Below are 10,016 nucleotides of genomic sequence, written 5' to 3'. Positions count from 1 at the left end.
ATGATATATATTTTCATAGTCTGCATTTCTTCATTATTAGTATGAAGTAATATTTGTTTGATGTACTGATATCTGTCTTGAAGGCATAGATCTCTCATTTTGGGATTTGACAACATTTTCCTAGGCACGAGGACTCATTAATTTTAATCCATTTTGCTCACATAGGTGATTAATGAATAAATACTTATTGAATATTATGTGCACAGAACTTGTAAGAAGTAGAGAATATAATAGTGAAACAATTTATGTGTCACTGAGAAAAACAGGGAGATTGGTTATCAGAATGTAGTTGTGGGAAGTGTGGTTTTAGGCTCTAGAAAGTGTATCAAAGAAAGAGGAACATTGAACTAGTTATTCTTGTGAGCTCAAGGAAAGCTAGTAATGGCTAATCTTACATTCATTGGATGAGTAGGGACCAATAAAGTTTTGGGAGTGACATGAGAAGTAACATGCTGGAAAGCCAAAGGGCAAGGGAGAGCAAGAGACAATGAAATTCTTGAAGGACATCCCGGGTAGCTGAACCATTGTGTGCCATGGAGAATGTTGGGGATGGAGTACACAAAGGAAAGCAGGAAACAAGTCTTCCATGGTTTGCAGCTCATGTCCCAGGTTTGAACTTTGAATAGTAGAATGACCTAGTCAAGCTTATAGTCTAGAGATACTGCTGTGACTGCTGAGTGGAGAACCTAATGGGGGTGGAGGACTACAAGTCTTCAGGCTGAGAATCCTGCCAGTTGTGGAATAATCAGAGTGGGATGTGACAGTGCTTCAAATTAGGGTGGGAGCTTCTGGTGAGGGAAGTGGGTGGACTAAAGGAACATCAGGAGGGTAAGATCTGTAGGGTTCCATTGTTCACTGGGTGTAGCAATTGAGAGTGAGGACTAAGGAAGCATTAAGAATGATTTCTTGGGTAGTGCTGGAGGGTGTGTGTGTGTGTGTGGGTGTGGTCTGGCCATCTTTGGGCCTCAGGTTTGTGATGAAGGTGTGTAGACTGGGTGTGATGAGTGTCAGGTGCTGTGGGACAAGCAACTAGAGCTGTCCGGCAGGCAGGTGGACATGGCTGGAGAGGGGTTGTGTCATCTGCATAAGTGTGGCAGTTGAATCCATGGGCATGGATAGGGGGCACATGTATACAGAAGAACAAGATAATTTTGAGTGCCTTCAGTAATGGGAAGTAATAGTTACTGTTTACATCAAGCTTTAAAGTTTTCTATGATTTACTATGAATCTTGTTATTACTTCATGTCACTTCAAAAAGATTAGTGGACCTGTTCATTTTCAGTGTCACGTAGGGATAGCTCAAGTGTTATCCATTTGAATACATTTAACATTCCCATTTTAGTATGAAATACATCTTTCAAATATGAGACATACTGGGGCTGGGGATTTAGCTCAGCGGCATAAGCGCCTGCCTTGCAAGCAGGCAGTCATGATTTCGATCCCTGGTACCGGTAAAAAGGAAAAAGACAAAAAAAAAAAAAAAATGAGACATACTAACACTACTATAAATAGATTTTACCTTTTATTAAAGGACAATCATTATTAGAATGAATTGATGAAGAATTATCAATAAGAAGATAGAAAAGCAGAAGACAAGGCCGTTTCTCTCTGCTTACCCACCTCAATATCCTAGGGCCATGCCAGCCTTGCCCACATTCAAATGTGTTTCCAAACAACAGACAGCGTTATGCTCAGAGGTGTCCTGGAAATGTTCAACAGCTGGTTCTCTGGGAAAACAACACAAAATAAAACAACAGCAGACACATCTTGACACGCAGGATTTGCCAGTTTCCATGGTGTCAAGATTCTCATGCAGTCCAGTTTTAAGCGTCCAGTCTGACCTCACTGAGCTGGAAGAGATGAGCTTAGAAGCTACTGAGCAGGTGGGGTAGGCTCCAGCACACCCACGTCCTTTCTCCAATCTGTAAAGGTTTTCACTAGCTTCCCTACACAGGATGGTGTGTTATAAGAGGTATTACATTTGGTCATATGTTTGACAAAAACTGTTTAGTTACATTTGCTCTCAGATATGTGGAGAGTAACCCCCAGATAGAGCGAAGTCATTCTAAGAAAGTATTGTGTGAAATTGAAGACCACAGTTGCAGAGGAAGAAGAGTGGAGAGGGGAAGAGATTACTGTGAAGGTCAGTAGGTGGCATTATCATTTTCCCCTGATTTTTTTCACAGGACCTTGCATTGCATTGGAGAGTGGGTGTGGTGATGGTGTTCTCAATGAACTGTCTGTTACCCTTGTCACCTTTTGGTCAGTGGCCACGTGGTGACTGAGAACAAGAAGGCTGGCCAGGCGGTCTCCTGTGTGAGTCCATTTCTCAGACTGTTTTTTGTGGTGCCCCGAACGTGAACGTGGGTGTTTGTCTAACTGCTACTTCCTAACAAGCATGCAGGACACAAAAATCAGTGGTGTTTGATGACTTCAAGTTCTGTCTTGCAAAATCCCAAGTTGCCTGTAATTCTCAATCACATGCTCATGTTCAGTATGTAAAGCTTTGAAATCATGTGAATAACTAAAACTCACCCCATGCCAATTCATATCCTGTTAGCAAAGAACAAAGAAACACTGCATTCAATTTCAGGAAATAACTTAAGGAGAAAACATAATTCTTATATTTAAGTTTAAATTTCAAAAAAGCTTTGATTTAAAGACTAGTGGACAGACAGTTGAAAGAACTTAATGGCTTTTTAAATGAGCTTTAATTGAAGAGCAGAACTTTGCTTTGACTTACCCCACATTCCATTCAAGCAATCTGGCAATGACAATCATTTGAAAAATAAGCTCTAAAAACTTTCTCTTACTTGGTGTAATTAGAAACACAAAAGACAGAAAACAGTTTTCTCTGTTTAAAGAGTCTTTGGCCCTTTGTTTTATAAAATCTTACTTTGTTTTTATAGCCTAAATTTATTAGATATGAGTTCTGCCTATTCAAAGTTTATGTATTGAACCACAAGAGTCTTTAGAGAGGTGAATCTCTGAGTTTCTATATATAAAAAATAGATGTAAAAGATGTCAGCCACAGTGAAGAACTGATTAAAAAAATCACTGAGAAGAGAAGGAATGTGTGTTTTCCCTCTCCTTCCTTCCTCCCTCCTCACATGTCTCTCTTTTCCTCCTGCCCCCTTCTCCCCACACCTCTCACCCTTTTCACTGGTCCTGCCCTACCCAATAAAGCCTCTGCACCTTCCTGCTTGTAATTTGTCGCTAATCAGCTGTCACTGTCATCGCCATGATGAGAGGTTCATCTCTGGCTGAGGGTAATGGCCTTAAAAGTCACAGAGTCAATGTCAATGGGATCGCTCCAATTCAATCACTGAGCTGAATGAGGGATGGCACCTGCTGACATTAGCACTCATTTTGAGCTCAAGCATCTGGGCCCCAGTAAATAACCATCAGTGGGTGGGTCTGGGGGACAGGTCATTAGCCCCACGAAAAATAAATATCGCTTCCCTTGATGGCTGCGAGTAATTTAGCTCAGACGAGGAAATTTCACCCTAGATTAAGTATGATGAGCCAATATCAGTCAGAGGAGGCCAAACAGTGAGAGCTTGATGAGATAGAGGGAAATTTATATTCAGCTGGCTGCATGTGAGATGAGCTCAAAGAAACGACGCACCCTTCCGGCCCATCATCATGTACACATGAAATAGTGGGCTTATCTCATTGTGTGCCTCTTCCTGTTTAATATTTTTGGGCTCTAAGGCCTTGCAGTGAGACTGGAGGCCAGGTGAGGGTGAATAAACAGGGCAGGTTCAAAGTTTGCTTTGCTTTGCGTTGGCGGTTTGTCCTCTAGCATGGAACGTCCTAGCTCAGTTCCCCTTTGCCAGCATTTGGCTGGTGAGAGGGAATTGGCATAGTTGCCAGCTTTCACAGGCAGACCTTACTTCCTGAAATAGCAGACACAGCTCTAATTGTTTTGGAGGCCCAAAGGCTCCTTTCCCTCTTACAAATGGGTTGGGAGATGCAGGTAGGTAAGGTGGGCTGGGTTCCTGCGTTTTGAACCTTGAGAAAGAAGAACCACCACGTTTGATTCACAAGAACATCTCTTTATTTGCCCCAGTGATGTGATCCATCAAATCTGGAGAGTTATTAGTAGAGGTCTTTATTAGAAGCAATTTAGCTCACTTTAGAATCATATTTTATATCTGTAAGGCACTGCCCTCGGTCCACCCTCTCCTTCATTGGACTAGATATATCTTAAAGCTGAGCGAGTCACTTTTCCAAGCAATCACGTAAAACAGTGTAGATAGTTTTATTTTTCTGTGACTGCCTTTGATATTGACTTTGGAAAAGGTTTATCAAGGAAATTATGTATAATATATATATAATATAAATGTGTGTATATAGTTCTGTCATACACACACCTGATAATCAAAAATTTAAAAATATGCTTAAAACCAAGATTTTCTTAGCTGACTTGCATGTCTGAATTTAGTTTTCATGATGATGGGATCAACTTCACTGCAGAGAACCAGACCATTGGAAGCAGCAGTCCTGGAGACCTGGAGGTGGCAAAGGATGCTTGGGTGTGATAGAAAGGGAGGTCGTTGGACAGGAGCATGGGATGCAGCAGGAGAATGCATACCTGAGAGATGGGACCAGTCAAGACCTCTGAAATGCATTAGACTACACTATGTACTTCCTGATTGAATTTAAAAAGACCTGTTACAGTGACTGGGTGTACCCAGTCATAAAGCCTTGTTTACTTTATTCAGAACGTTGCTCACAGTTTAAGGGCAGATATACTTGAATACTTACTTGTTCCTGCCTTATAATGAGTGTTCAATGAATATTTGGTAAGTGATTGTTAAAAATATTTGCTTTACACTCATGTATATATATGAGTGTATATATATGTATATATTATATAGTTTCCTTTTCTCTTCCTATTTTCTCCTTTCCCACACTCCAGTTTCTCATTCCTTTTGAAGTTTCTTCCCATTTCACAATATCTATTATACGTTTTTTATCTTACTTATTCTTTCAGGTTTTTATACTAGGGAGACAGTATGATGTATACACATTCAAGTCTGATTTATTTCACTTACAAGTATGGTCTCAAGTTGCAGCCATTTTCCTATAAATGTCTCAAGTTTATCCTTCTTTCCAACAGAGTAGTACTCTATTTTATGAAAAATTCTACATCTTTTTATTCATTCCTAGGTTGACAGGCATTTGGGTAATTTCTAAGATTTAGCTATTACAAACTGTGCTGCTATAAACATGGATACACATATATCACTGTAGTATGTTTTTAATTCTACTGAGAAAATATCCAGAAGAGGAATAACTAGATCAAATCAGACCTCCAAACCTAGTTTCTTGAGGAAACTATGATATCCATAGTGGTTGCACCAGTCTGCATTCCCACCAACAGTGGAGAAGGGTTCTTTTTTCCCCACAGCCCTGCAACATTTGTTAGTGGATGGGTTTTTTTTGATGATAGCCATTCTTACTGGGAATCTTATTATCGTCTTTTAGATTGTAAATTCCAAGGGGGTAAACACTATGTATCTTTGATTGCTGTATTCCTGCTGTCTGGCTCAGAGGATGCCACACAATATTTGCTGAATAAATATTTTACAAATGAACAAGCAAAAATTTTTGTTGAACTCTTATACCTCATATACATTAGGTATTATACATTAGGTATATGAGGCTTAATACATCATATACATCAGGTATTATGTGAGAATCTAAGAGGTATGATATATACAAATTAGACCATATTATGTGGTTGAAAGATATTTATATAAGAAATTTAAAGAGGAAAGAAAACGTTCTTTCTATATCCATTTTTTATGATATAATTTGATGTTGTATCAGTGATTATCCAATGTGTACAAGGACTTTAAAATGTGTAAAACTAAGGCTCTGGAAGAGCTTCCATTGAAAGAAATTGTGTGCTTTGACCTATGTGATGTGAATACAAAATTTTGTTTTGTTCTTGCTGAATATGCAACTCTATGGTACGTTCTTATTGAAACACAAGATAGTTAAAGCTCTTCTGCTCCTTCAGTTGGTAGATTTTATTCAAAGTGAATTGAGATTCACAATTTCATGATACTATGCAGGCAGATGAAATATTTCATTCATTGTTGGAACAGAAAAGAGATAGGAAAGGATAAGAGACTTGGTTCAGAGAAATAGAGTCCAGCTCCTTACCAAATTGGACAGAGAATAAAATGTACATCTTAAATAAAATCTTTAATTCCTTGCATGGTATGCTATTATCATTGTTGTCATTAAAAGTACCCTTCCTGGATAGAAGGATAATATTAAATTAATTCAATTCTCTTTGTTATAGATTTTATTAAAGATGCTTTTGTGTACTCCTTTCAAAGCTAAAATTCTAGTATTCTAATACTTGTGAAATAATAGTGGATGAAATTTTCTGAGTCAGGTTAAGGTTTTGGCTGTGCTTCTGACAGGCAAAGAGAAGAAGTAATTTTTAAAAAATTACCACCATGCTTCATATTTCAGAGGTATAAACTTAAAATTTTATGTCTACTAGAATTTTTATTATGAACAGATTAAATCGATCAGATCATTTATATTTTTGAAGGAAACTAGATGATGTAAGATTATACACTGTTTTAATTAACTTTATTGGTACAATTTAGATATACATAGTGATCACATTCATCATAGGGAATTTGTACCTGTACATGATAGATCTTGATTCTTTTTTTCCCATTCTCCTTCCCTCTCTTTAACCCTTCCTCCCCTTCTTATAGACAAAAACTTTGTTTCCATTTTTTCCTCCTTTTCTTTTCCATTTCTTCCTTTCCATCCTGTCCTATTATTTCACTTCCAATTTATTTCACCTAACAGTATATTCACAAGGTGAATCCATTTACCTAGAAATTTCTCAAGCTTATCCTTTCTATAGATGAATAGTACTCCATTCTACAGAAAAGCCATGTCTTCTTTATCCATTCATCAGTTGATGGGCATCTGGGTTGTTTCAAGATTTTGCTATTACTAGTTTCTATATAGATGGGTGCACATATAATGCTGTGGTATGATATTTTTAATTCTTTCAGGAAGATATCAAGAAGGTGAATAGTTTGGCCAAATAGACCTCTTGTTTAGTTTTTTGAGGAATCTCCACACTGATTTCCATCCAGTCTGCACTCCTATCAACAGCTGAGAAAAGTTCATTTTCCCTCACAGCCCTGCAGCATTTATTATTGGTTGATGTTTTCATAATAGACATTTTTTCTGGGGTGAGACGTAATATCAGCATTTTAAAAATTTGCATCTCTTAAAAGCTGAACATTTTTTCATGGACTTATTTGGCATTTCTACTTCTTTATCTTGACAAGTATGTATTCATTTCAGATGCCCATTTTAGGACTGGGTCTTTAAATTTGAAGGTATGATTTTTTTGAGTTGTTTATATACTTCACATATTAGTCCCGATGAATAGTTGGCAAAATTTTTTCCAACTCTGTGGATTGTCTCTTCACTTTGTTAGTGGTTTCCCTTGCCATGCAAAAGCTTTTTAATAAGATCTAAGTTGTCTATTCATTGTAATATTTGCTACGCAGTCAAGGTTTTGTTCATAAGGTCTTTGCTTACACTGGTGGTTCAAGAGTTCTGCTTATTCTCTCTTCCAGCAGATTTAGTGTTTCTATTTTAATATTTAGATATTTGATCCATTTTGATTTTTGTTTAGTGCATGGTGAGAGACAGCAGTCTAGTGTTAGTCTTTGGCATGTGGAAAGTCAGTTTTCCCTGTACCTCATATTAAAGAGCCTGTCTTTCTTCCAGTGAAGGTGTTTGGTCCCTTTGTCAAAGATATAGTGGGTGTGTGTATTTGAAGTTGTTTTTGAATCTTATTATCTATCCTTTTGATCCTCAGGTCTATTTTTTTTCTTTTTCTTCTTTCTGATACTATGCTATTTTTGGCAGGGTAGCTTTATAACATTATTTCAATCAGAGTTGTGATTCCTCCTGCCTTGCATTTGTCACCTAGAATTGCTTTTGATATTCTAGATCTCTTGGTTTCAAGTTAATTTTAGGCATGTTTTCCCTAATTCTATGAAGTATACTTACTATTGGTATTATGATTCAGATTGCATTAGATCTGTGTAACAATTTTGGGAGAATGGTCATTTTCACTGTTAGTTTTTCTTACTCAAGAACAAGGGATATCTTTCCATTTTCTGATATCCTCTTTGACCTCCTTTGGCAGAGTACTGTGTTTTTTATTTACTTTGTTATATTGATTCCTAAATATTTCATTTTTTGGATGCTTTTGTAAAAAGGGCAATTTCTTTAATGTCTGTATTAGAGAGTTTGTTATTTGTGTACAGGAATGCTATTGAGCTTTGAGTGTTGATTTTGTAACCAGTTACGCTACTGAATTTGCTTATTAAATACAGAAGTCTTTTGGTGGAGTTTTTGGAGCCTTTTATGTCATGTGTCATGTCTTCTCAAATAATGATAATTTAACTTCTTCCTTTTGTTTCTACATTCCTTTTATTTTTTTTTCTATTGTCTAATTGCTCTGGCTAATATGTCCAGAATTATATTGAATAGAAGTGATGATACTGGGATTATCTTGTCTTCTTCCTGGTTTTAAAGTGAAAGCTTTCAGTTTTTGTCCCTTTAGTATGATGTTGGCTGTTGGTTTGTCATAGATGGTTTTTATCAGATTGAGAAAAAGGTCATCTATTCCAATTTTGTGTAGGAATTTTAACATGAATATGAATTGGACTTTGTCAAATGCTTTTTCTGCACCTGATGAGATGACCATCTGATTTTTGTTCTTGGCTCAGTTTATATAATGTTACATTTATTGATCTGTGTATATTGAACCATTCCCACATCCTTTTAATGAATCCCACTTGATCATGGTAAATAATCTTTTTTATGATTGGTTACATTCTGTTTGCAAGTATCATTGAGAATTTTTACATCTGTGTTCATTAGGAAGATAGGCTATGGTTCTCTTTTTTTGGGCTGGATTCTTCTCTATTTTTGGTATCAGGGTGATATTTGCTTCCCAGAATAACTTTGCAAGTATTGTTTTCCTTTTAATCATTAAAGAGTTTGAGGAATAGTGGCATTAAATCTTCTCTAAATTTCTAAAAATACAGAATGCTTCATGAATTTTCATGTCATCCTTGCCTTGGAGCCATGCTGATCTTCTGTCTGTCATTCTAATTTTAATATATGTAGTATTGAAGCAAGAACTATACATTCTTTTGTAAAAATATCCAAAATAATTTTTAGAGTTGATATTTTCCTAAATGTAGAGTTGAATATTTCTGTACATAAAAATAAGTTCATACTAATTTTAGGAATAAAATCATTGTAATTGAATGGAGCATTTCTTGATAAAAATTCCATTTAGTAGTACTCGTCTTTAAAATACTGATTTTAGACTAATATTGTAGAAAATGTATGCATTACACTTTATATACCAAAATGAAAATATTGTACTTCAGAAGCAAATGCTGCTGTTTGCAATACTAACCATTTGTCTGTTTTCTCTGATACTTCCACATTTCAAAATACTGCAGTCAAATTTTACTGTCTTTCCTTACATCTTACTCTGATATGAGGTTGTCATTCAATTTCTAGAATATTTATGTTTATCTTAATACTTTGTGTAATCACATGATTTAACTTGCATTGAAGCTTAAAAGTGATTTTTGTCATTGCTTTGTCTCATTTTCAGATAGTTTCTGAAGGTAAAAAAATAGTAGAGCTATGGGCTCTACTTGATGACTTACACCAAGTGATACATATAAAAAAATATGTGCCTCAGATTTGGTTACTTTGCTGTGTAGGCTAGTGTAGCATGATCATAAGCTGGTGTAGAATGAATTAAGTCCAAAACCTGAATGCGTGACTATATGTGGTTGCTGGAGGGAAGAGGAATGAAGCATTAATTCCTTTAAATTCTGAGTATTCTCTACCAACTTTCCCCATTGTCACCAAATTCTTTTGTTCACTTTCCCTTGAGACAGAAAAATTCAGTGGTGGATAAG

General features: G+C 36.4%; 1 non-coding gene across 1 annotated transcript; it reads right to left on the bottom strand.

The window, feature by feature from the left end:
• Positions 1 to 9,109: 9,109 nt before the first annotated feature.
• On the bottom strand, positions 9,110 to 9,219 carry LOC111753896 (U6 spliceosomal RNA). Its single transcript, XR_002788665.1, has one exon. It is a non-coding gene; the product is annotated as a U6 spliceosomal RNA (small nuclear RNA).
• Positions 9,220 to 10,016: the final 797 nt, after the last annotated feature.

This window comes from Cavia porcellus, unplaced genomic scaffold, assembly GCF_034190915.1.
Source record: "Cavia porcellus strain 051 isolate PalLab524CR breed Dunkin Hartley unplaced genomic scaffold, mCavPor4.1 scaffold_4, whole genome shotgun sequence".
Lineage (NCBI taxonomy): Eukaryota > Metazoa > Chordata > Mammalia > Rodentia > Caviidae > Cavia > Cavia porcellus.
Note: the sequence above shows the minus strand (reverse complement) of the source record. Positions and strands in the feature narration are given on the sequence as shown.